This window comes from Haliotis cracherodii, unplaced genomic scaffold (genome assembly GCF_022045235.1).
Source record: "Haliotis cracherodii isolate W230 unplaced genomic scaffold, xgHalCrac1.p SCAF_2, whole genome shotgun sequence".
Taxonomy (NCBI): Eukaryota; Metazoa; Mollusca; class Gastropoda; order Lepetellida; family Haliotidae; genus Haliotis; species Haliotis cracherodii.
In genome coordinates, this window is record NW_027266275.1 from 699,237 (window position 1) to 725,000 (window position 25,764).

General features: G+C 44.5%; 1 protein-coding gene across 2 annotated transcripts in view; it reads left to right on the forward strand.

The window, feature by feature from the left end:
• Positions 1 to 3,406: 3,406 nt before the first annotated feature.
• The window catches only part of LOC139469354 (ras-related protein Rap-1-like), a 28,066-nt gene continuing 5,708 nt past the window's right edge, over positions 3,407 to 25,764 (forward strand). Inside the window, exon 1 of one of the 2 annotated variants that reach the window (XM_071251507.1) lies at positions 3,407 to 3,476. The gene's annotated coding sequence lies outside the window, so the exon portion shown is untranslated. Of the gene's footprint in view, positions 3,477 to 23,345; positions 23,551 to 25,764 lie in introns of those variants that run through there. The other variant, XM_071251506.1, reaches the window with a different exon arrangement.

The window sequence follows — 25,764 nt, forward strand, 5'->3', positions numbered from 1 at the left end:
GTGTCCTACTCTGGTGAATACATCAGCTTTATACTGTCCCACTCTGGGGAATACATCAGCTAGATAGTGTCCTACACTAGACAATGCATCAGCTAGATACTGTCCCACTCTGGTGAATATTTCAGCTAGACACTGTCCCACTCTGGTGAATATTTCAGCTAGACACTGCCCCACTCTGGTGAATACATCAGCTAGATACTGTCACACAGTGGTGAATATATCAGCTAGATACTGTCCCACTCCTGTGAATATATCAGCTAGATACTGTCCCACTCCGGTGAATACATCAGCTAGATAGTGTCCCACTCTGGTGAATACATCAGCTAGATACTGTCCCACTCTGGTGAATACATCAGCTAGATACTGTCCCACTCTGGTGAATACATCAGCTAGATACTGTCCAACTCTGGGGAATACATCAGCTAGATACTGTTCCACTCTGGAGAATACATCGGCTAGATACTGTCCCACTCTGAAGAATACATCAGCTAGATACTGTCCCACTCTGGCGAATACATCAGCTAGATAGTGTCCTACTCTGGTGAATACATCAGCTAGATACTGTCCGACTCTGGTGAATACATCAGCTAAATACTGTTCTTCTCTAGGCAAAACATCAGCTAAATACTGTCCTACCTTAGTCAATACTTGGCGAATACATCAGCTAGATAGTGTCCTACTCTGGTGAATACATCAGCTTTATACTGTCCCACTCTGGGGAATACATCAGCTAGATAGTGTCCTACACTAGACAATGCATCAGCTAGATATATAGAATATTCCAGCTAGACATTGTTCCAATCTGGTGAATACATCATAGTAATACAGCGTGCTTTCTTTTAAAATTTTATATGTATCGCAGAAAGTGTAATGATGCCTATGGCAAAATTTTCGACTGATTGACATGAGTTAGAAATTCTTATTCATTCGCAGAAGCAAAAATCCGGCATTTGACGCATTGTGATTGATATGGAATGGAAATTGTGAATTCTCACCACAAATGATCTAGCGGACCCTTGACAGAAACAAACTACGGGGGAACCAGTGTCAGTATCGCGGATATACAGGACACAATCGCGTGATGGATGATCCGGCGCTGTCTGGTGGGGCTGACTGCCTCAACATATTGAAATGTAAGGGGTCGGGGTGAGAAGACAGTTCATCATTATTCAAAGGTGAAGACGGTGACTGTAAAGATGGCAGAACGGACTGTGGCTTGCTTAACAGTAACAACCAAATGCTGCAGGCATTCAATATCGCCAAGTTTCCATGACATTTGCGTCTGTACTCAATAATTTACAATTTTACGCTTAAGCAACGGGACACGTCACAAGCAATAGCTAGCGAGGCGGCGGAAGCCGGTAAGAGAATTGGCGAAGTTCACGTAACTCAATAACACTGGTTTAGCAGGCGGCGAGGTCGCCAGAGGCAGATATTTGGGCAACACGGATGCCCATAGGTATTTAATCAACATCGACAGCTGATTGATCAGCCTCTGTGGTCAATATAAGGGCCAGTATGCCACCAGTTCAACATAGAAGAAAAAGGTTTTCTGTCTTCATTACGGAGAGGAAGCAGGGGCTCTCACTCACCGCTGAAGGCTGAATGAGCCAGTAAAGAGATATCTGTTAGCCAATAGCTCATCGGGCCAACCGCTGACTGTTTCTGAGGAGGGCAAACACTGCCAACATCTGGCATGTGATGGGGGCAGGGTTAGCGCGACTTGATACCACTGCTCGGTAATCGGAACCCCTACAGAACAGTCAGTGGATTGTATGGCTACAGTGGAACCAAAAGACGTCTAATAGCCAATGATTTCTAACCCAATACGACGAATCCAGATCTACACTTGCACTGCGGATGTTGCCACGAACGACTCGCAATCGCACTCTCGTGTCCAAATCGCAAAAATGGGTGGAATTACAAAGCATGGTTGGCAGAGTGGGAGAATATTTTACCCGCCTCTTTTATAGACATCGTTTGGACTGAAAAGCCCTGTGTCCTTAGAAGTTGTGATAGACATTGGAACAGATTGATGATGTTATAGATGGATTTCTTGCTGTTGGCGGTGAGCACACACGTAGGATGGTATAGATCTCAGTCCCCAATAGGAGGTTGTGATAGACATGGGAACAGATTGATGATGTTATAGATGGATTTCTTGCTGTTGGCGGTGAGCACACACGTAGGATAGTATAGATCTCAGTCCCCAATAGGAGGTTGTGATAGACATGGGAACAGATTGATGATGTTATAGACGGATGTCTTGCTGTTGGCGGTGAGCACACACGGAGGATGGTATAGACGGATGTCTTACTGTTGGCTGTGAGTACACGGAGGATGGTATAGACGGATGTCTTGCTGTTGGCTGTGAGCACACGGAGGATGGTATAGACGGATGTCTTGCTGTTGGCGGTGAGCACACGGAGGATGGTATAGACGGATGTCTTGCTGTTGGCTGTGAGCACACGGAGGATGGTATAGACGGATGTCTTACTGTTGGCTGTGAGTACACGGAGGATGGTATAGACGGATGTCTTGCTGTTGGCTGTGAGCACACACGGAGGATGGTATAGACGGATGTCTTGCTGTTGGCGGTGAGCACACGGAGGATGGTATAGACGGATGTCTTGCTGTTGGCTGTGAGCACACACGGAGGATGGTATAGACGGATGTCTTGCTGTTGGCGGTGAGCACACGGAGGATGGTATAGACGGATGTCTTGCTGTTGGCGGTGAGCACACGGAGGATGGTATAGACGGATGTCTTGCTGTTGGCTGTGAGCACACACGGAGGATGGTATAGACGGATGTCTTGCTGTTGGCTGTGAGCACACACGGAGGATGGTATAGACGGATGTCTTGCTGTTGGCGGTGAGCACACGGAGGATGGTATAGACGGATGTCTTGCTGTTGGCTGTGAGCACACACGGAGGATGGTATAGACGGATGTCTTGCTGTTGGCGGTGAGCACACGGAGGATGGTATAGACGGATGTCTTGCTGTTGGCGGTGAGTACACGGAGGATGGTATAGACGGATGTCTTGCTGTTGGCGGTGAGCACACGGAGGATGGTATAGACGGATGTCTTGCTGTTGGCTGTGAGTACACGGAGGATGGTATAGACGGATGTCTTGCTGTTGGCTGTGAGCACACGGAGGATGGTATAGACGGATGTCTTGCTGCTGGCGGTGAGCACACACGGAGGATGGTATAGACGGATGTCTTGCTGTGGGCTGTGAGCACACACGGAGGATGGTATAGATCTCAGTCCCCAATAGCGAGTTATGTGTCTGTAAGTACTGATATCAAAGTGATGAAGGAAATGTCCCGGATATAAAGGGGGGCTGATATATATATCCACAGTTCCACAGTTCCAAGGACTCGAACCGGAAACATGTCACAGCCACTTTGTGACCCAAATGTAGACCTAATACCATGAGCTGGAAGTTCTACGACAGTAGGACAACATGTAAGGTAGGTGATGAGGTTCTTCCTTGCTACTGGCTATCACGGTATTATATTACCAGTGTCTGACTGGCCCAAGGTGTCTCGTCGAGGTATATGATAGCACTCGTGACAATTTCTGACAGGCGATTGTATCTCCCGTGTCCTGTTCTGGTTCTTGTGATCCTGTTGTATCGTAGAGTGTCCCCTGTGCCTTCTGCCGGCCCGCAGTGTCCGTGTAGAAGTACATCACCAGTAGTTTGTGTTGACCTCGGTGTCCTGACGTCTTATATTGACTCATGAAGTCCTACTGATCCCATAGTAACCGGTGATGCATGGCCTCACTATGGGACTTCATAGTAACCGGTGATGTATGGCCTCACTAAAGGACTTCATAGTAACCGGTGATGCATGGCTCCACTATAGGACTTCATAGTAACCGATGATGCATGGCCTCGCTATAGGACGTCATAGTAACCGGTGATGCATGGCCTCACTATAGGACTTCATAGTAACCGGTGATGCATGGCCTCAATAAAGGACCTACTACTAACCGGTGATGTATGGCCTCAATAAAGGACTTCATAGTAACCGGTGATGCATGGCCTCACTAAAGGACCTCATTCTGACCGGTGATGCATGACCTCACGATAGGATTTCATGGTGACGGGTCATAGATGGCCTCACAACAGGACGGAATTCCTGAAACCAAGGCTATAATGTGTTGCCCCTCTTGTGGCACGTAAACGTTCCTGCTTTGATTACCCACGTAATTACTGTAAACAGGGAATTTTTTGCGACCGTTTTATTATTGCGAGTTTTGCAAACGAGACTCAATCGCAAAAATTAAAAACGCAAAAATAAGTATAGATAATACATACATACTTTATTCATTGCAACACGTCATCAAATGTTGAAATCATCAACCAGAACCACAAGTTACTCTAAAAGTTCAAAACACAAATGAATTCAGAATGGTCACACAATACATCACAAATGACAGTGTAAACAGACCAATTAGTGTCACTGTTACCTCGCTTGATTGCGTCAGTGTCCTTATATGTTCATGTAAATGCACGCACGCACGCACGCACGCACGCACGCAGACACACACGCACGCACGCACACATACACACACGCACGCACGCACGCACACATACACACGCGCAAGCACACACGCACGCACGCCCACAGGCACCCACACACACCTACACAAACACACAGTAAATAAATAAGTGCACTGTCAACTGGTCTAATATAGTTTCTCATCTGTTTCTATTCGTGTTCTTTAACAGAAGTGTCACGTGGTACATTGGTGCCTTTTTCCTACGTCATATCCACGCGACTGGGACTCCTGTCATTGTGGCTTGGCGATCCTCCAGTAACGTATGTCGTTGGTAAAAGCTGACCAAATTGATCGGGTAGATCAATCGTAGAACGTTGTTCACAAATCAGTCACTGGATCATCTGGTCCATCATAAATTATATACAGGGTGCCGTCATATAGGTGGAATATTGCTGAGTGCGGCGTGAAACAACACACAAACAAACAAGCTAAACTTCCCGCTCTGCTCATGGTGATCCTGATTCGGTCAATTTGCCCGGACAGGTCTACCTCACCGCAGTAACAGGGCTATACATCATGACCAAATACAACTTTCATTTATCAGTACTGGACTACTGGGAACATATTGGAGAATTCTGTGCTTTAAGACCGGACCATCTGATGCAGCGTTGTTTGTCTGCGCTGCGAGAGATAACCCACGAGTGCAACAAACGTTCATGTTGTTATACAGCACAGACAGTATCCCTTCCACATGAGCTACAAGTCAAACTAAACCACGTATCATCTTTCCAACAACACACTAATCCGCACTTCATCCTGCGTCAGGGCTAATAATATTGTTGTTGTTTGTTTGCTGTTTAACACCGCACTCAGCAATCTGCTGATAATATAAGTTGTAGCATTATCGCGCGGGGTTCAATGGGTCCCGCGTTAGGTTTTATACCACGAGCAGGAGGCGACTATAAAACCCCATGTATCCTTCGTGATACTGCTACAACGAATTTATCTTACTCACATGTTTTGCTATGACGTTGTTAATTAAAACAGATTGAAAATTGTAAAAAAAATACCAGCTGTTCGATTGAGCTGAGGTTAAGTTGTACTGTGTCATGTGACTTTCATTGTCTCTGGAAATAGCATGCGTCCTTTTGCTTCGAAGCTGGGTATAAAGGATTTATTCTCCCGCGAATGAATCTACGCGCAGCCTGTTTATTCGTGGCGGGGTACAAGGGATTTATTCTCTCGCTGTAAATTGTATTTCACTGCGTATTTTATCATGATCACGTGAACCAACCAGATCTCATCACATGGTGGTATGATAATGACAGATGGAACTTGTGACAAGCGAGGACGAAGTGGTTTATCATCCGCCGACCACTGCAGCTGGATTGATGTACTTTCTACACGACTGAGCGACGAGGCTTCATTAGCACCGACTGCTATCATTAATTAAGAAGAATGAGTTGTCCGGAGGACACACGAGACATAAGCTCTCCTTCATCACGTGATGATCAGCTGTATCCGAAACACTATGACCATTACACTGCTCCACAGATGGCCTGGGTACCTCGCGGACCCTTATCTCCCTCACATCCATTCATATCGCCTGTAGCAAGGAGAACGGTGTTACATAACATCCATTCATATCGCCAATAGCAAGGAGAACGGTGTTACATAACATCCATTCATATCGCCTGTAGCGAGGAGAACGGTGTTACATAACATCCATTCATATCGCCTGTAGCGAGGAGAACGGTGTTACATAACATCCATTCATATCGCCTGTAGCGAGGAGAACGGTGTTACATAACATCCATTCATATCGCCTATAGCAAGGAGAACGGTGTTACATAACATCCATTCATATCGCCTATAGCAAGGAGAACGGTGTTACATAACATCCATTCATATCGCCAATAGCAAGGAGAACGGTGTTACATAACATCCATTCATATCGCCAATAGCAAGGAGAACGGTGTTACATAACATCCATTCATATCGCCTATAGCAAGGAGAACGGTGTTACATAACATCCATTCATATCGCCTGTAGCGAGGAAGCGGTGTTACATAACATCCATGCATATCGCCTGTAGCGAGGAGAACAGTGTTACATAACATCCATTCATATCGCCAATAGCAAGGAGAACGGTGTTACATAACATCCATTCATATCGCCTATAGCAAGGAGAACGGTGTTACATAACATCCATTCATATCGCCTATAGCAAGGAGAACGGTGTTACATAACATCCATTCATATCGTCTGTAGCAAGGAGAACGGTGTTACATAACATCCATTCATATCGCCAATAGCAAGGAGAACGGTGTTACATAACAGCCATTCATATCGCCTGTAGCAAGGAGAACGGTGTTACATAACATCCATTCATATCGCCTGTAGCGAGGAGAACGGTGTTACATAACATCCATTCATATCGCCTATAGCAAGGAGAACGGTGTTACATAACATCCATTCATATCGCCTGTAGCGAGGAGAACGGTGTTACATAACATCCATTCATATCGCCTATAGCAAGGAGAACGGTGTTACATAACAGCCATTCATATCGCCTATAGCAAGGAGAACGGTGTTACATAACATCCATTCATATCATCTGTAGCGAGGAGAACAGTGTTACATAACATCGATTCATATCGTCTGTAGCGAGGAGAACAGTGTTACATAACATCGATTCATATCGCCTCTCATGACGGCGGTCTGTAAATAACTAGACAATCCAGTGACTGCCATCATAAGCATCGATCTACGCAATTGGGATATGATGACATGTATCAAGCAAGCAAGCGAGCCTAACCACCCGATACCTGTTGTCGCCATAGTCGTCTTTTACGACAAGCATAGGTTTCTGAGTCTTCACGGGTATCATTTCGCCTGTAGCAGGGAGAACGCTACAACTATGATAAATGATATGTGTATACACAATGACCCACCTGTTATAATTGATATGTGTATACACAATGACCCACCTGTTATAAATGATATGTGTATACACAGTGACTCACCTGTTATAAATGATATGTGTATACACAATGACCCACCTGTTATAAATGATATGTGTATACACAATGACCCACCTGTTATAAATGATATGTGTATACACAATGACCCACCTGTTATAATTGATATGTGTATACACAATGACCCACCTGTTATAATTGATATGTGTATACACAATGACCCACCTGTTATAAATGATATGTGTATACACAATGACCCACCTGTTATAAATGATATGTGTATACGCAATGACCCACCTGTTATAATTGATATGTGTATACACAATGACCCACCTGTTATAAATGATATGTGTATACGCAATGACCCACCTGTTATAATTGATATGTGTATACACAATGACCCACCAGTGATAATTGATATGTGTATACACAATGACCCACCAGTGATAATTGATATGTATATACACAATGACCCACCAGTGATAATTGATATGTGTATACACAATGACCCACCAGTGATAATTGATATGTCGACACACTCTTACCTTCGGGATGCTGGAAAGGCCTAACCTGAGTGTTTGTCTTGGCAATATTCTTCCTTCTGATATTGATAACTGATTGCAGAATTCCTGCGATTCATTTGTAAGGGATTCTGGTAATATCCAGGAAGCTGTGAGAGGTAAGATTTCAGAGAGAGTTTATGTCGATTCATCTGGGCAATTCTAGAACACATTTACTTCACTAATAGCTCCGAACTGATTAAGTTGGGATTGGAATATGTATGTTTGGGAAAGTAATCTTTTTATAGAAACAAATAATTAAAATATAATTCCTCCTGATGATTGGAAGAGTACACGATTTTTTGTTTATAAGAGGATTTATTTTCTTATCACTACAGCATCAATTGACAATAATCCTGGCGTTGTAAAACATTCCCCGTGCGTGTGTAGACATAGTGAGTCAAAGTCAGGATTCATTAATAAGATAGACATGACTGTCGTGTTGATGGGGAAGCCATGATTCATTCATGAGATGGACATGACTGTCGTGTTCAAGGGGAAGTCAGGTTTCATTCATGAGATGGACATGACTGTCGTGTTGAAGGGGAAGTCTGGATTCATCCATGAGCTACATCTGATTATCACGTTAAAGGGGAAGTCAGGATTCATTAATGAGATGGACATGACTGTCGTGTTGATGGGGAAGCCATGATTCATTCATGAGATAGACATGATTATCACGTTAAAGGGGAAGTCAGGATTCATTCATGATATAGACATGACTGTCGCTTTTAAGGGGAAGTCAGGATTCATTCATGAGATGGACATGACTGTCGTGTTCAAGGGATATATCAGGATTTATTCATGAGATGGACATGATTGTCGTGTTAAAGGGGGAAGTCAGGAATCATTCACGAGATAGACATGACTGTCGTGTTGAAGGGGAAATCAGGATTCATTCATGAGATAGACATGACTGTCGTGTTGAAGGGGAAATCAGGATTCATTCATGAGATAGACATGACTGTCGTGTTGATGGGGAAGCCATGATTCATTCATGAGATAGACATGATTATCACGTTAAAGGGGAAGTCAGGATTCATTCATGATATAGACATGACTGTCGCTTTTAAGGGGAAGTCAGGATTCATTCATGAGATGGACATGACTGTCGTGTTCAAGGGATATATCAGGATTTATTCATGAGATGGACATGATTGTCGTGTTAAAGGGGGAAGTCAGGAATCATTCACGAGATAGACATGACTGTCGTGTTGAAGGGGAAATCAGGATTCATTCATGATTTGGACATGACTGTCGTGTTGATGGGGAAATCAGGATTCATTCATGAGATAGACATGACTGTCGTGTTGATGGGGAAGCCATGATTCATTCATGAGATGGACATGACTGTCGTGTTGATGGGGAAGTCAGGATTTATTCATGAGATGGACATGATTATCGTGTTAAAGGGGGAAGTCAGGATTCATTCATGAGATGGACATGACTGTCGTGTTAAAGGGGAAGTCAGGATTCATTCATGAGATGGACATGACTGTCGTGTTAAAGGGGAAGTCAGGAGTCATTCTTGAGATGGACATGACTGTCGTGTTAAAGGGGAAATCAGGAGTCATTCATGAGATGGGCATGACTGTCGTGTTCAAGGGGAAGTCAGGAGTCATTCATGAGATGGACATGACTGCTGTGTTGATGGGGAAGCCAGGATTCATTCATAAAATGGACATGACTGTCGTGTTGATGGGGAAGTCAGGATTTATTCATTCATTCATGAGATAGACATGACTGTCGTGAGGAAAGGGGTGGGAGTGATGTGTCCCAGTAGTTGGTAGGCGTGCCTACTGTCAGCTCAGCGATCACGGATGTTTGAAACAATTAGGGCCTCTGACATGGAGCAGATGTTGATTCATTTAGCCTATGTCCCGAGGTTAAACAGTCAAAAATTCATCAACAATTTCTTCTAGCCCTATTTGGATTTGTCTTACCTCCACTGTTGTGATCGATGAATGTTTTTGCTCAGTCGTCATTTTTTGGGTCAAACCAAATCAACGATTTTGAAGTTCCGAAATGATGAAAACAACAAAATGCAAAGGTAAACAATTCTCTAGCGTCCTAATTTTCAGATTAGATATAAAAACCTCTCTGATTCTCAAGGGGGAGATATACAATGTTCTTAATGGCCGTGAAATTATCTCGACCGTGGTTACTTCCACCGAGGAGGGCGCGGAGCTGCTTTTAATGACATAAAAGTGTGAAGCACGGGCCCTGAAGCCCACCAAGGACAAATTCTCCTACCCTCTTCTGACATGGTGTGGAACCCAGGAGCCAAGTGTGTCGTGCTGTTCATGCCTGATCTCCCTGTCACACTGCCTGTAGAATAAACATAGAAACTATAGTTTGACATTACTCAGGATATGTAAAACAAATCTCAGCTGATTCCCCGTGAGTTTTGTGAGGTGATAGCCCTTGTCTGTGAGGAATCATACCCCCTGAGGCCTAAGGCTGGATATCATCTGTAGGATACCATCTCATCTTGGGTCCGATCTCTTCCTGGGAATCCCTTGAGACCCTATCGATGGCCTTTGGATGTGTTATACCTTCACAAATGGCATTTCTAAAGGTCCAAATTATATCATGAGCTATCATTAGACAAAGTGTTGTTGACAAGATCCTCAGAGAAGAATGGATGTGTTCTTGATTTATCCACCTGGAAGCCAGCGGTATCGTGGAAGACATGATACTGTCTACGGTTGTGGGTTTGTTAGAATGAAACACCGATCTGGATGCAGATGTCTACACACAAATCGCACAATTGGTTAACATCGTCTGGTTTGTGTAACAAACTCTAAGCTGGTTTACATCCACTTTTCTAAAGACAATTGAGTACCTCCAGGCTAACCTGACACTGGTGTTTAACACTGTCCACGATAGCAAACCTTTCCGTTTATCGACCGGTAATACTTTCCAGGCAACAGATGTTTTGGGATTCAAAGTTTCAACTCATTCCAAGTTTTCACTATTAATCATCTGTATTGCCTGCGATACATTCGGTGACAAGCGTCTGACCTCTACACACGTTCAAGATCATGGCGTCTGATCTTGTGCTACCATTAGGTCATTCTGATGCGTTGTAGTGTCATACATTCCATCAAACAGACAAATAGGTTGTACGTTCCAGACGATAAGTGCAGCGAGGCTTGTGTTAACTGGTTTGGCCTTGCTAATCTACCACACGAATGGTTACGAGTGATTGAGGGAGTATGGTTTTACGTCGCTTTTAGCAATATTCCAGGGACATCACGGCGGGTGACACCAGAAATGGGCTTCACACATTGTAGCCATGTCGGTAATCGAATCCGGTTTTTCGGCGTGACGAGCGAACACTTCAACCACTAGACTACACGACCGCCCCTGAATGTTTATGAAGCCATCCTTGTATAACAGCAAAACCGGCGGCATCTGAACTCGCACATGTCTTCTTGTAAAGTAACAATTCTAACAGTCTGTGTCCGTAACCTGCATGTAATCTGTTGAATGTATTCAGAAGGAACTAACATTCATTACGCAACCGACTTCACAGCGATAAGCAGAAGAGACAGCGGTATATATGTTACGGCCAGACTGTGAAATAAGTCATTTCATGAAATTCATAACCAGATATGTCATGATATGACAAAGCAGTTCTGGATTTCCGAAATGACTAAATAAGAAAGAAAATAAAAAAGCCTCCTTCATATCTTTACATACACACAAATATTTATGTTACAGTCAGACACATGTGATGACTGACTTTACTCACTTAAAAGATTTTGTTGTTGTGGCAATTTAAGCTTTGGTAGCAGCGGCTGTCGCATTTCAGTTTGGTCTTGAAGCCCTTACACCGATTTGTACGGCATGTTTGATGACCGCTGTTACCCTGGCTGTTACCATGGCATTTAGACGATATCACTGTAACCTTGGTGTGTAGACGATATCACTGTAACCTTGGTGTGTAGACGATATCACTGTAACCTTGGTGTGTAGACGATATCACTATAACCTTGGTGTGTAGACTATAATTATCACTGTAACCTTGGTGTGTAGACAATATCACTGTAACCTTGGTGTGTAGACGATATCACTGTAACCTTGGTGTGTAGACGATATCACTGTAACCTTGGTGTGTAGACGATATCACTGTTACCTTGGTTTGTAGACGATATCACTGTAACCTTGGTTTGTAGACGATGTCACTGAATCCTTAGCCCGATAACGACGTCCCTGTTACATTGGCCTGCAGACAACGTCGCTATCATCTTGGTCTGTAACGACGATGTAACCTTGGCCTGCAGACGACGTCCCTGTAACATTGACCTGTAGACGACGTCACTCTAACCTTAGCCCCTTGTCGACGTCTCTGTTACATTTGCCTGTAGAGAACGTCGCTGTCATCATAGTCCGTTACCTAGCTGCAACCTTGGCCTGTATAAGATATCGTTGTAACCTTAGCCTGTTGACGACGCTGCTTAAATATTGGTCCGTAACGTCGTTGTAACTTTGGCCAGTAGACGACGTCAGTTGAAACGTGGAACCTTTGTTTTCTGTACAACTACATCTTCATCTCAACATCAGCATCACGTTTCGTTTGAGGCTAAATCTTGCATCGGCTAGGAAAGCGACATATGCCGCGACCAGGAATCTCTAGATATTGTCATACGTTCTAAAGTACAACCACCATAACAAAAGCTTAATGACATATCCAATGTATATTAATATGATATTATTGCAAATCGTTCTTGCTTTCGCGATCTGGGTAAAGCACCTCTAGGATATGCTTATGAATATCTGATATGTTCCTAGTTTTCGCGAAGGTTTTGAAATGATATAAATTCATTTCTTCATGATGTCCGTTATGTTCTTAAAATAACCCTGCTGACAGTTGATCTGATCCAGTGACGTCACTGTTCAACACGCGATGTATGGGCATTTCAGTGTATTCCCACCGCAAACATAACACCGGTACAAGTTAGATGGTATACATTCATATCAAGTTCCAGGCTGTACATGCCGCTCGCAGACACGCCTTTTATGGTTTTCCTCACCAGATAGCGACGGCCGTGCCCAAATAAGGAATGCGCAAGGTAGATAAAGAAACCCGGATCTGCCAATCTATTGCACGATGCCTTTAAAACATTTTCATATTGGAAATGTTTAGATTTCCGACATTGAGTAAGAAGCTTGACAACGATGCAAGCCGGGACTGTGTGCTTCATCACCAGGCTCCCCCTCAGGTTTGGTCACATCCAGTATTTATACCTACACTGTATGTTGGTAGTTTTCTGCAAATGTCACTAGCTTATAAATGTGAAAATGTCAAACTAGGTACGCGGTCACTCTTATGTATGGCGTTAACTGCCCGTCTCAAGATGGCAGACTAGAATAGCGCGGCAAGCTTCTCAAATTGTAGAAGTTCAAGTAGATGTTCAGCTTGCGCTCAACTAATGACAGATACATCACCTGGGTGGTCTGAAGCCAAAGGGTGGAACAGTCTGGTACAGAACGGGATTTCATATTTAAGAGCAGCATGATTCGGTTTGTTTTTGGCTAAGTTTACCGCTAACACCGCTTTCAAAATGTACCCGTAATACTTTGTCTTTCGTGCTAAATGTAACCAATACCGCTTGTTGTTTCAGACTAAAATGTAGCATTACCGTTTTTTCCTGCATGCTAAATGTACGAATACCGCTTGTTCTTTCATAGACAACGATAGCTAAATGTACAAGTACCGCTTGTTCTTTCATAGACAACGATAGCTAAATGTACCAATACCGCTTGTTCTTTCATAGACAAGGATAGCTAAATGTACAAATACCGCTTGTTCTTTCATAGACAAGGATAGCTAAATGTACCAATACCGCTTGTTCTTTCATAGACAACGATAGCTAAATGTACCAATACCGCTTGTTCTTTCATAGACAACGATAGCTAAATGTACAAATACCGCTTGTTCTTTCATGGACAACGATAGCTAAATGTACCAATACCACTTGTTCTTTCATAGACAATGATAGCTAAATGTACAAATACCACTTGTTCTTTCATAGACAACGATAGCTTTATGTACAAGTACCGCTTGTTCTTTCATAGACAAGGATAGCTAAATGTACCAATACTGCTTGTTCTTTCATAGACAAGGATAGCTAAATGTACCAATACCGCTTGTTCTTTCATAGACAAGGATAGCTAAATGTACAAATACCGCTTGTTCTTTCATAGACAACGATAGCTAAATGTAACAATACCGTTTGTTGTTTCGTAGACAATGATAGCTAAATGTACAAATACTGCTTGTTCTTTCATAGACAAGGAAAGCTTTAATGTACAAATACCGCTTGTTGTTTCGTAGACAATGATAGCTAAATGTATCAATACCGCTTGTTCTTTCATAGACAACGATAGCTAAATGTAACAATACCACTTGTTCTTTCATAGACAAGAAAAGCTAAATGTACCAATACCACTTGTTCTTTCATAGACATGGATAGCTAAATGTACAAATACCGCTTGTTGTTTCGTAGACACTGATAGCTAAATGTATCAGTACCGCTTGTTGTTTCGTAGACAATGATAGCTAAATGTATCAATACCGCTTGTTGTTTCGTGTCATAGACAATGACAGCTAATGTACCAATACCATTTGTTCTTTCATAGACAAGGATAGCTAAATGTACAAATACCGCTTGTTGTTTCGTAGACAATGATAGCTAAATGTATCAATACCGCTTGTTGTTTCGTATCATAGACAATGACAGCTTATGTACCAATACCACTTGTTCTTTCATAGACAAGGATAGCTAAATGTATCAATTCAGTTTGTTATTTCCTGCCAAATGTACCAATGCCGCTTGTTCTTTCATCTCATAGACACTGATAGCTACTTGGACCAATACCCCGTGCGTTTCGCGCTAAATGTACCAATACCGCTTGTTGTTTCGTATAAATGTACCAACACCGCTTGTTGTTTCGAGTGATACACAACGCTAGCCTTGTTTTGTAATATAGGCCGTCGTGTGGCGTGCTGCTGAGAAATGTTTGAATACTCTCATGTAGGTAGTTGTATGATTAGATCTTAGCCGGTATAGTAATTATGACCTGATGCTGACGTCTAGACGTCACCCTGCAACTAACACGGGTCACAAGGTACAAGGATCACACTCCGGGACATTACATATATCATGTGTTCTCCTCTTCACTCAGTATGGTAACTTAGGGGTGAACAGGATCAGTGTCACCAGGGCGTGACGTCACAAAAGGATTATGATAGCTAGAATGAGTAAAGAGTTAGGGTACTGTGAGTGCACTGGATGTTAAAGTGGAATGGACCTGTATCCCCCGAGATTGAGGATTCAGACGTGCACCATGCTAATGACATATTGAACGAACTTATCATTTCAAAGACTTCACAAATGTGAGTCGTAATTTAAAGTTTGTACAGAGGTGTGTGACGTGAGAAACAAGTGACGTTACACCAATCATTAAGATGTCATGATGTCCGTACATCCAGCCAGTAATATAGCTATTCATACATGTTGTTATGTAATCTGCTGACCAGTATGCGTCCGAGCGCCAAAGGATGCTTTCATTGTATAACTGCTTGTATTTCATTTTATGACTGCTAAATATATACAAGGTTAAGAGGGTGAAAGGTGAATATCTAAAAACGTCGTCTTTCAGGTGATGGCTGAATGTGTCCACTGATCACAACACTGCAACACGTACAATGTTACGTATGATGTTACGTATGATGTTACGTATGATGCTACGTATGATGTTACGTACAATGTTACGTACAATGTTACGTATGATGTTACGTACTATGTTACGTATGATGTTACGTACAATTTTACGTATGATGTTACGTATGATGTTACGTATGATGCTAGGTATGATGTTATGTACAATGTTACGTACAATGTTACGTATGATGTTACGTACTATGTTACGTATGATGTTACGTACAATTTTACGTATGATGTTACGTATGATGTCACGTATGATGTTACCTATGATGTCACGTATGATGTTACGTATGATGTGGGAATGTTCTCTTAAATAGGGTCATTCTTCCTGTATTGCTGTTGGAATGTTCTGATAAACACAGGGCCATTCTCCTTGTGTCGATGTTGGAATATTCTGATAAGCATAGGGGCATTCTTCTGTATTGATGGTTGCATGTTCCGATATATAGTGCCATTCTAGATGCATTGATGTTGGAATGTTCTGATACATAATGGCATTCACCTTGAGTCGATGTTGGAATGTTCCGATATATAGTGCCATTCTAGATGCATTGATGTTGGAATGTTCTGATACATAATGACATTCACCTTGAGTCGATGTTGGAATGTTCCGATATATAGTGCCATTCTCGATGCATTGATGTTGGAATGTTCCGATACGTAATGACATACACCTTGAATCGATGTTGGAATACTCTGATACATAGGGCCATTCTTCTTGTGTCGATGTTCGAATGTTCTGATACATGGAATGTTCTAACGACATTGAGTTATTGTTATTGTTTTGATGTTGGAATGTTCTGTTAGATAGGGTCATTCTTGTTATGTCGATGTTGGAATGTTCTGATACATAGGGACATTGTTCTTGTGTCGATGGTGGAATGTTCTGATACATAGGGTCATTCTCCTTGTGTCGATGTTAATATGTTCTAATCAATAGGATCATTTTTATTGTGCGATGTTGGAATGTTCTGTTACATGGGGACATTGTTCTTGTGTCGATGGTGGACTATTCTGATACATAGGGAAATTCTCCTCGTGTCGATGTTGGAATGATCTGATAAACATAGGGGCATCCTTCTAGTGTTGAATATTCTGCAGATAAGATGTGCGAATGGTTGGCAATTTTGCCAAGGTCTATGTATCTTCCAAGCAGTATTGCTCTTGGTACTGCCTGGACACGGAGTCCCCATGTTAATGCATGTTGTAATGCTCTGATATAGATAGGTGTGCGTTGCCGAGGCAACAGAACATTGTAAAAGCAAAAATATTGACATAAATGAGACGATGGCGATATGTTTGGTTAGATGAAGTAAATGGTAAGCCTGTGTACATGAGATAACGGCCTAAATGCGAAAATGTTGGTTTGTTTGTTTGTTTGTTTTGTAACGCCGCACTCAGCAATATTCGAGTTATATGACGGCGTGAAGACAATGACACATATGACGACGATTGTGCCCTCTCATGAGAACACATATAACGCTACTTGTATATGTATATGCATGTATATCCTCTAACCATGTCTTAGTTCGCTGACACGTACGATGTGGATCATGTTTTCCCTCGCTGACACGTACGATGTGGATCATGTTTTCCCTCCCTGACATGTGCGATATGGATCATGTTTTCTCTCGCTGAAAGGTACGATGTGGATCATATTTTCTCTTGCTGACACGTACGATGTGGATCATGTTTTCCCTCCCTGACACGTGCGATATGGATCATGTTTCCTCTCGCTGAAAGGTACGATGTGGATCATATTTTCTTTCGCTGACACGTACGATGTGGATCATGATTTCTCTTGCTGATACGTACGGTGTGGATCATGATTTCTCTTGTTGACACGTACGATGTGGATCATGATTTCTCTTGCTGACACGTACGATGTGGATCATGATTTCTGTTGTTGACACGTACGATGTGGATCATGATTTCTCTTGCTGATACGTACGATGTGGATCATGTTTTCTCTTGCTGATACGTACGATGTGGATCATGATTTCCCTTGTTGACACGTACGATGTGGATCATGATTTCTCTTGTTGACACGTACGATGTGGATCATGTTTTCTCTTGTTGACACGTACGATTTGGATCATGATTTCTCTTGCTGATACGTCCGATGTGGATCATGATTTCTCTTGTTGACACGTACGATGTGGATCATGATTTCTCTTGCTGACACGTACGATGTGGATCATGATTTCTCTTGCTGACACGTACGATGTGGATCGTGATTTCTGTTGTTGACACGTACGATGTGGATCATGTTTTCTCTTGTTGACACGTACGATTTGGATCATGATTTCTCTTGCTGATACGTCCGATGTGGATCATGATTTCTGTTGTTGACACGTACGATGTGGATCATGATTTCTCTTGCTGACACGTACGATGTGGATCATGTTTTCTCTTGCTGATACGCACGATGTGGATCATGATTTCTCTCGTTGACACGTACGATGTGGATCATGATTTCTCTTGTTGACACGTATGATGTGGATTATGATTTCTCTTGTTGACACGTATGATGTGGATCATGTTTTCTCTTGTTGACACGTACGATGTGGATCATGATTTCTCTTGTTGACACGTACGATGTGGATCATGATTTCTCTTGTTGACACGTACGATGTGGATCATGTTTTCTCTTGTTGACACGTACGATGTGGATTTTGATTTCTCTTGCTGATACGTCCGATGTGGATCATGATTTTTCTTGCTGACACGTACGATGTGGATCATGATTTCCCTTGCCGACACGTACGATGTGGATCATGATTTCTCTTGCTGATACGTACGATGTGGATTATGTTTTCTCTTGCTGATACGTACGATGTGGATCATGATTTCTCTTGCTGAAACGTACGATGTGGATCATGATTTCTCTTGCTGATACGTATGATGTGGATCATGATTTCTCTTGCTGATACGTACGATGTGGATTATGATTTCTCTTGTTGACACGTACGATGTGGATCATGATTTCTCTTGCTGAAACGTACGATGTCGATATATGTTCAACTGGTGACCTTTTATTTCCAGTCTGCCGTTTTACAAAAAAATGCATGTTGCGGAAACAAAGTATATATGCGAATGTGGATTGTTATATCATCAGAAATTTAAGCAACACTTTCGCTGCATGGGCCTGTAAACATTTATTGACCTTACACAGAAAGACAGAGAGGCTTCCACTGTTTGATGGAATGTGATGGCTTCCGGTATGGAATGTTTTAGGTGCAAAGATAAATCGATCCGTTTCTTTCAATTTGATTATCAAACTGTTGTAAACAGTCGGGGCCTAGAACCTCTCTTGTAGTACTCGGTGTTGGGTTACCTTCTGCAAAGTATGGCTAATGGAAACTGAATTAAATGTATCGTTTGCTAATTTGCTGACGCTTGGAGAATCTGGCACAATGCTGTTCACCATCTGTTAATACGCAGTAATCGCATGACCATGGAAGCGGTGTACTTCTAAATTTAGACCTTGTATCCATCTTCTCGTGGTAGCGGGCAAATTGTTCCTACTCAGAATAACCTAACTATATCAGCATTAAATCTTGCGTCAATTTCCGAATCAGCAGGATCTGGAATTGAATTGAACTTTTTGCATTAATCAGGATAGTTATCAGACAAATTGCTGAGGTCTAATTTCGTACGGTGATGTCCACGGTGGGTAGCACTGGTCCTCGTGGGAGGTGATGTCAACGGCGGGTAGCCCTGGTCCTCATGGGACGTGATGTCCACGGTGGGTAGCCCTTGTCCTCGTGGACAGTGATCTTGACGGTGGGTAGCCCTGGTCCTCGTGGGCAGTGATGTCTACAGTGGGTAGCCCTGGTTCTCGTGGGCAGTGATGTCAACAGTGGGTAGCCCTGGTCCTCGTGGGAGGTGATGTCCACGGTGGGTAGCCCTGGTTCTCGTGGGCAGTGATGTCCACGGTGGGTAGCCCTGGTTCTCGTGGGCAGTGATGTCCACGGTGGGTAGCCCTGGTCCTCGTGGGCAGTGATGTCTACAGTGGGTAGCCCTGGTTCTCGTGGGCAGTGATGTCCACGGTGGGTAGCCCTGGTCCTCGTGGGAGGTGATGTCCACGGTGGGTAGCCTTTGTCCTCTTGTGCAGTGATATCCACGATGGGTAGCCCTTGTCCTCGTCGGCAGTGATGTCCATGGTGGGTAGCCATGGCCCTCGTGGGCAGTGATGTCCACGGTTGGTAGCCATGGTCCTCGTAGGCAGTGATGTCCACGGTGGTTAGCCCTCAGTTTTGATAACTACAGCACGAACAGCAGGGATTAGGCGTCAAAAGTTAAAGCTTCGTCACGACCATCAAGCATCAGGCATCAAATGTGATAGCTACACCACGACCGTCAGGCGTCAAAAGTTAAAGCTTCGTCACGACCATCAAGCATCAGGCCTCAAATGTGATAGCTACACCACGACCGTCAGGCGTCAAAAGTTAAAGCTTCGTCACGACCATCAAGCATCAGGCATCAGCTGTAATAACTACAGGCATCAAGCATCAGATGTGATAACTACAACCATCAACATCAACATCAAGCATCAGGTATCAGCTGTGATAACTACAGGCAACAGGCATCAACTGTGATAACTACACCACGAACATCAAGCATCGGGCATCGAGGGGTGTTTATTCACCACGTCAATTAGCGGGCGAAAAGGGAATGCAGCATCTATTTATCACATTGAGGGTTTGTGACCGATATTGATCATATCATTCAAGAATACACTGATCAGATCCCTCCCCATATCTAAAGAACACTGATCAACTCCCTCCCCATATCTGAAGAACACTGATCAACTCCATCCCCACATCTGGAGAGCACTGATCAACTCCCTCCCCACACCTGGAGAGCGCTGATCAACTCCCTTCCCACATCTGAAGAACACTGATCAACTCCCTCCCCACATCTGGAGTGCACTGATCAACTCCCTCCCCACATCTGGAGAGCAGTGATCAACTCCCTCCCCACATGTGGAGAGCACTGATCAACTTCCTCTCCACATCTGGAGAAGACTACAAGTCCCTCTCCACATCTGGGGAGCATTGATCAACTCCCTCCCCACGTGTGGAGAGGACTGATCAACTCCCTCCCCACACCTGGAGAGCACTGATCAACTCTCACCCCACATCTCGAGACCACTGATCAACTCCCTCCCCACATCTGAAGAACACTGAGCAACTCACTTCCCACATCTGGAGAGCACTGATCAACTCCCTCTCGACATCTGGAAAGCACTGATCAACTCCTTCCACACACCTGGAGAGCGCTGATCAACTCCCATCCCACACCTGGAGAGCACTTATCAACGCCCTCTCCACATCTGGAGAGCATTGATCAACTCCATCCCCACATCTGGAGAGCATTGATCAACTCCCTACCCACATCTGGAGCGCGCTGATGAACTCCCTACCCACATCTGGAGAGCACTTATTAACTCCCTTCCCACATCTGGAGAGCACTGATGAACTCCCTCCCCACATCTGGAGAGAACTGATAAACTCCATCCCCACATCTGGAGAGCACTGATCAACTCCCTCCCCACACCTTGAGAGCACTGATGAACTCCCTCCCCACATTTGGAGAGGACTGATCAACCCCCTCCCCACACCTGGAGAGCACTGATCAACTCCCTCCCCACATCTGGAGAGCACTGATCAACTCCCTCCCCACATCTGAAGAACACTGAGCAACTCACTTCCCACATCTGGAGAGCACTGATCAACTCCCTCTCGACATCTGGAAAGCACTGATCAACTCCTTCCACACACCTGGAGAGCACTGATCAACTCCCTCCCCACACCTGGAGAGCACTTATCAACGCCCTCTCCACATCTGGAGAGCATTGATCAACTCCATCCCCACATCTGGAGAGCACTGATCAACTCCCTCCCCACATCTGGAGAGCACTGATCAACTCCCTCCCCACATTTGGAGAGGACTGATCAACCCCCTCCCCACACCTGGAGAGCACTGATCAACTCTCACCCCACATCTGGAGAGCACTGATCAACTCCCTCCCCACATCTGAAGAACACTGAGCAACTCACTTCCCACATCTGGAGAGCACTGATCAACTCCCTCTCGACATCTGGAAAGCACTGATCAACTCCTTCCACACACCTGGAGAGCACTTATCAACGCCCTCTCCACATCTGGAGAGCATTGATCAACTCCATCCCCACATCTGGAGAGCACTGATCAACTCCCTCCCCACACCTGGAGAGCACTGATCAACTCCCTCCCCACACCTGGAGAGCACTTATCAACGCCCTCTCCACATCTGGAGAGCATTGATCAACTCCATCCCCACATCTGGAGAGCACTGATCAACTCCCTCCCCACATCTGGAGAGCACTGATCAACTCCCTCCCCACATTTGGAGAGGACTGATCAACCCCCTCCCCACACCTGGAGAGCACTGATCAACTCCCTCCCCACATCTGGAGAGCACTGATCAACTCCCTCCCCACATCTGAAGAACACTGAGCAACTCACTTCCCACATCTGGAGAGCACTGATCAACTACCTCCCACCACCTGGAGAGCACTTATTAACTCCCTTCCCACATCTGGAGAGCACTGATGAACTCCCTCCCCACATCTGGAGAGCATTGATGAACTTCTTCCCCACATCTGGAGAGCACTTATGAACTTCCTCTCCACATGTGGAGAGCACTGATCAACTCCCTCCCCACATCTGGAGAGCTCTGTTCAACTTCAAGGTTTGTTTGAGTGAACAGTCAAAGTGTTGGGGGTAGGTTTGTTTGAGTGTACCGTCACAGTGTTGGGGGTAGGTTTGTTTGAGTGTACCGTCACAGTGTTGAGGGGGGGTTGTCTGAGTGTACAGTCAGAGGATTGAGGGTAGGTTTGTCTGAGTGTACAGTCAGAGGGTTAAGGGTAATAGATGTGATCGAACCCTGATTCGTTGCCTTGATGTCGCCATTATAGATTTGCAGCACGCAAAGCCCGGAGACTGTTATATACAGATACATTGCTCAATAATGGCCCCCGCGTCGACCGATGTATTCCTGTATTGGCAACCCCCTTCATTACGCGGGCTGATCACAGGGGAGGACAGCACCACCACTGTCGGAGATCGCCACAAACAAGCCAACTTCTACGTTAACAGTTTTTCTAAATTGCACGGTATAATTCCAGATGCGTAATCGATAGAGAAGTTAAAATGAGTTACAGCCGCTTTTTGATTAAATAAACGTTTGTGAGTAATCCTACCATTGAAACAGCGGCTTATCAGAAAAACACTGCATGCTCGTCTCAAGCACATATTGCTCATTTTTGGGTCGATATTCAGCGATATACACGGGTACGTACACAAGCTACCCCCACACACACCCCCCCCCCCCTCCTCTACATACACGTCAGTTATAGACACTTGCTGTTATGACCAATGAGTGGCCTTGATTGCAGCTCAGCGGTGCACGAGGCATTTGGGAAGGAGAGCCTACCTCCAGAGATGAGTCGGAGAGGTTAATAAATTGTATAGCTGTGTTGTATTGATTGCCGGGAGTGTGTGTGGTGTGAGAGGGGAGGCACATGTTGCCGTTCTGCATTGTCCGTGTCCGTCAGTCGTTCAGTCAGCTGACTACGTTACGAAGAGGTGGAGGGCTAACGTGCTGATACACACTAAGGATTGATAAGCTCTCTCCGTCAGTTGTCCTGGACGCTGCTTTGTGGAGTCGGATGCCTCTGTGTTGAACATCAATAGTTCAGGCGCTGGACGCAGGTACAGTGAAAGCATGGCACATTGTTCATCTATATTCTGAAGACTTCGTGATTGCGAAAAGTCTCTCCTACAATTACTTGCAAAATGCATGTATTTATGAAGTGTTTTATTATTACCTTTACTCGCCAACCTGTAGTTAACGGTTCTGTATATTTCAAATGAACTGTTATCAGATTCAAAGCTCGTATTTATTGTATTATCATCTTTGTCCGGCGTGTTGTGTGTGGCACGTTGCCTGTATTCTTGGCGTTGCGTAACTTGGTGGCCCTGTTATTGTGGCGCTGGCTCCACAGGCAGGTGCGCCAATGTTGGACAGCACTCGGCACACACAACCAGGTGGAAGCTTGTCATCACTGCTGTTGGTGCGATGGGGTAACCTAGTGGTTATAGCGTTCGCTCGTCACGCCCAAGACCCGGTTTCGATGTTTACATTTCGTGGAGCCCATTTCTGGTGTCATCCGCTTTGATATTACGGGAATATTGCTAATAGCGGCATAAAACCATACTCCCTCACTCATAACTGCAATTGCCGAGGGTTAGACAACAAGGCTAACCCCACCCCTTCCCGTGGCCATGATCCCTCACGGAGCACATCATATAACTCCGCAAGAATCCGTTAACACCGTATAACGGTGCCCGAATAACGCATTGAACATATTACACGTCCAAGAAACCACAAAGACCACATAACGGTGCACGAATACCGCCTACACCGTATATCAGTGCCCAAATATCGCCAACATCATATAAACGATGTCCGAATACCGCAAACATCACATAGCGGTGCTCGAGTAGCGCCAACATCACACAGCGGTGCTCGAGTATCGAATACCGCCCACATCATATGACGGTGCTCGAGTACGGCCCACATCATAATACGGAGCTCGAGTACCGCCAACATCATATGACGGTGCTCGAGTACCGCCCATATGATGTGGGCGGTACTCGATACTCGAGCACCGCATAGCGGTGCACGAATACCGCCAACGCCATATAACGGTGCACGAATACCACTAACACTACAAAGCGGGGCACGAATACCGCCAACGCCATATAAAGGTAAATACCGCCTACACTTGGTATTTGTCACACATTATTCAGCAGTGGTAATGACACAAGTTCAGTATGAGAAGTACACGGTATTAATTAGGTCACATGCTGGTTAGCTTGCAATGGCCGGCCACAGTTACCACGTCTCTGTACATGTATAACAGTGGCAACAATTGCCGTCCCAACAGGAGGGGGTAGACAGTTTGGCTGCAGACATTTGGAAGTGTACTTAACACTACACCACTGCCAGTGTGATGAATGCGTCTAAGTAACCTTTCTCCCACTGAACTATTCATTAACATTCGCGCAAGATGTTGATAATCATACGTCGATTTCATCGATGGCGGACATCGGGTTAAATTATTGAATGCTCTTTCAATGTACGATTATCAGAGCAGTACATCGACTCCACTATCTCAACGAGGCAACAGCTTGACTTTATGACAGGAGTGAAAAGACAACTAGACTTTATGATCAGTTATCAGTTAAAAGACAACTTGACTGTAAACAAAAGTGAAAAGGCAGCTCGACTATATGCTGCCTGACAAGACCATCTTCTAGTAGTTATTTGGGGTAATTATCTTCACCTGACAACAACAATGTCAATACATATATGACTCGCTTCTCTTTCCAACACCAGACACGCTCCACCTCCAGACACAAGACAAACTGCACCTCCCGACAGCAGACACGCTCGACCTCCAGACACCAGACACGCTTCACCTCCAGACACAAGAGTCACGCTTCACCTCCAGACACAAGAATCACGCTTCACCTCCAGACACAAGACACGCCTGACCTCCAGACACCAGACACGCTTCACCGCCAGACACCAGACACGCTCCACCAAACAGACACCAGACACGCTTCACCGCCAGACACCAGACACGCTTCACCAAACACCTCAGACACGCTTCACCAAATAGACACCAGACACTCTTGAACTCCCGACACCAAACATATGCCAGACACGCTTCACCGCCAGACACAAGAGACACGGTTCACCGCCAGACACCAGATTCAGTTCACCTCCAGACACCAGATTCAGTTCACCTCCAGACACCAGACACGCTTCACCTCCAGACACCAGACGTGCAGGACCTCCAGACACAAGAGACACGCTTCACCCCCAGACACCAGACACGCTTCAACTGCCGCCACCAG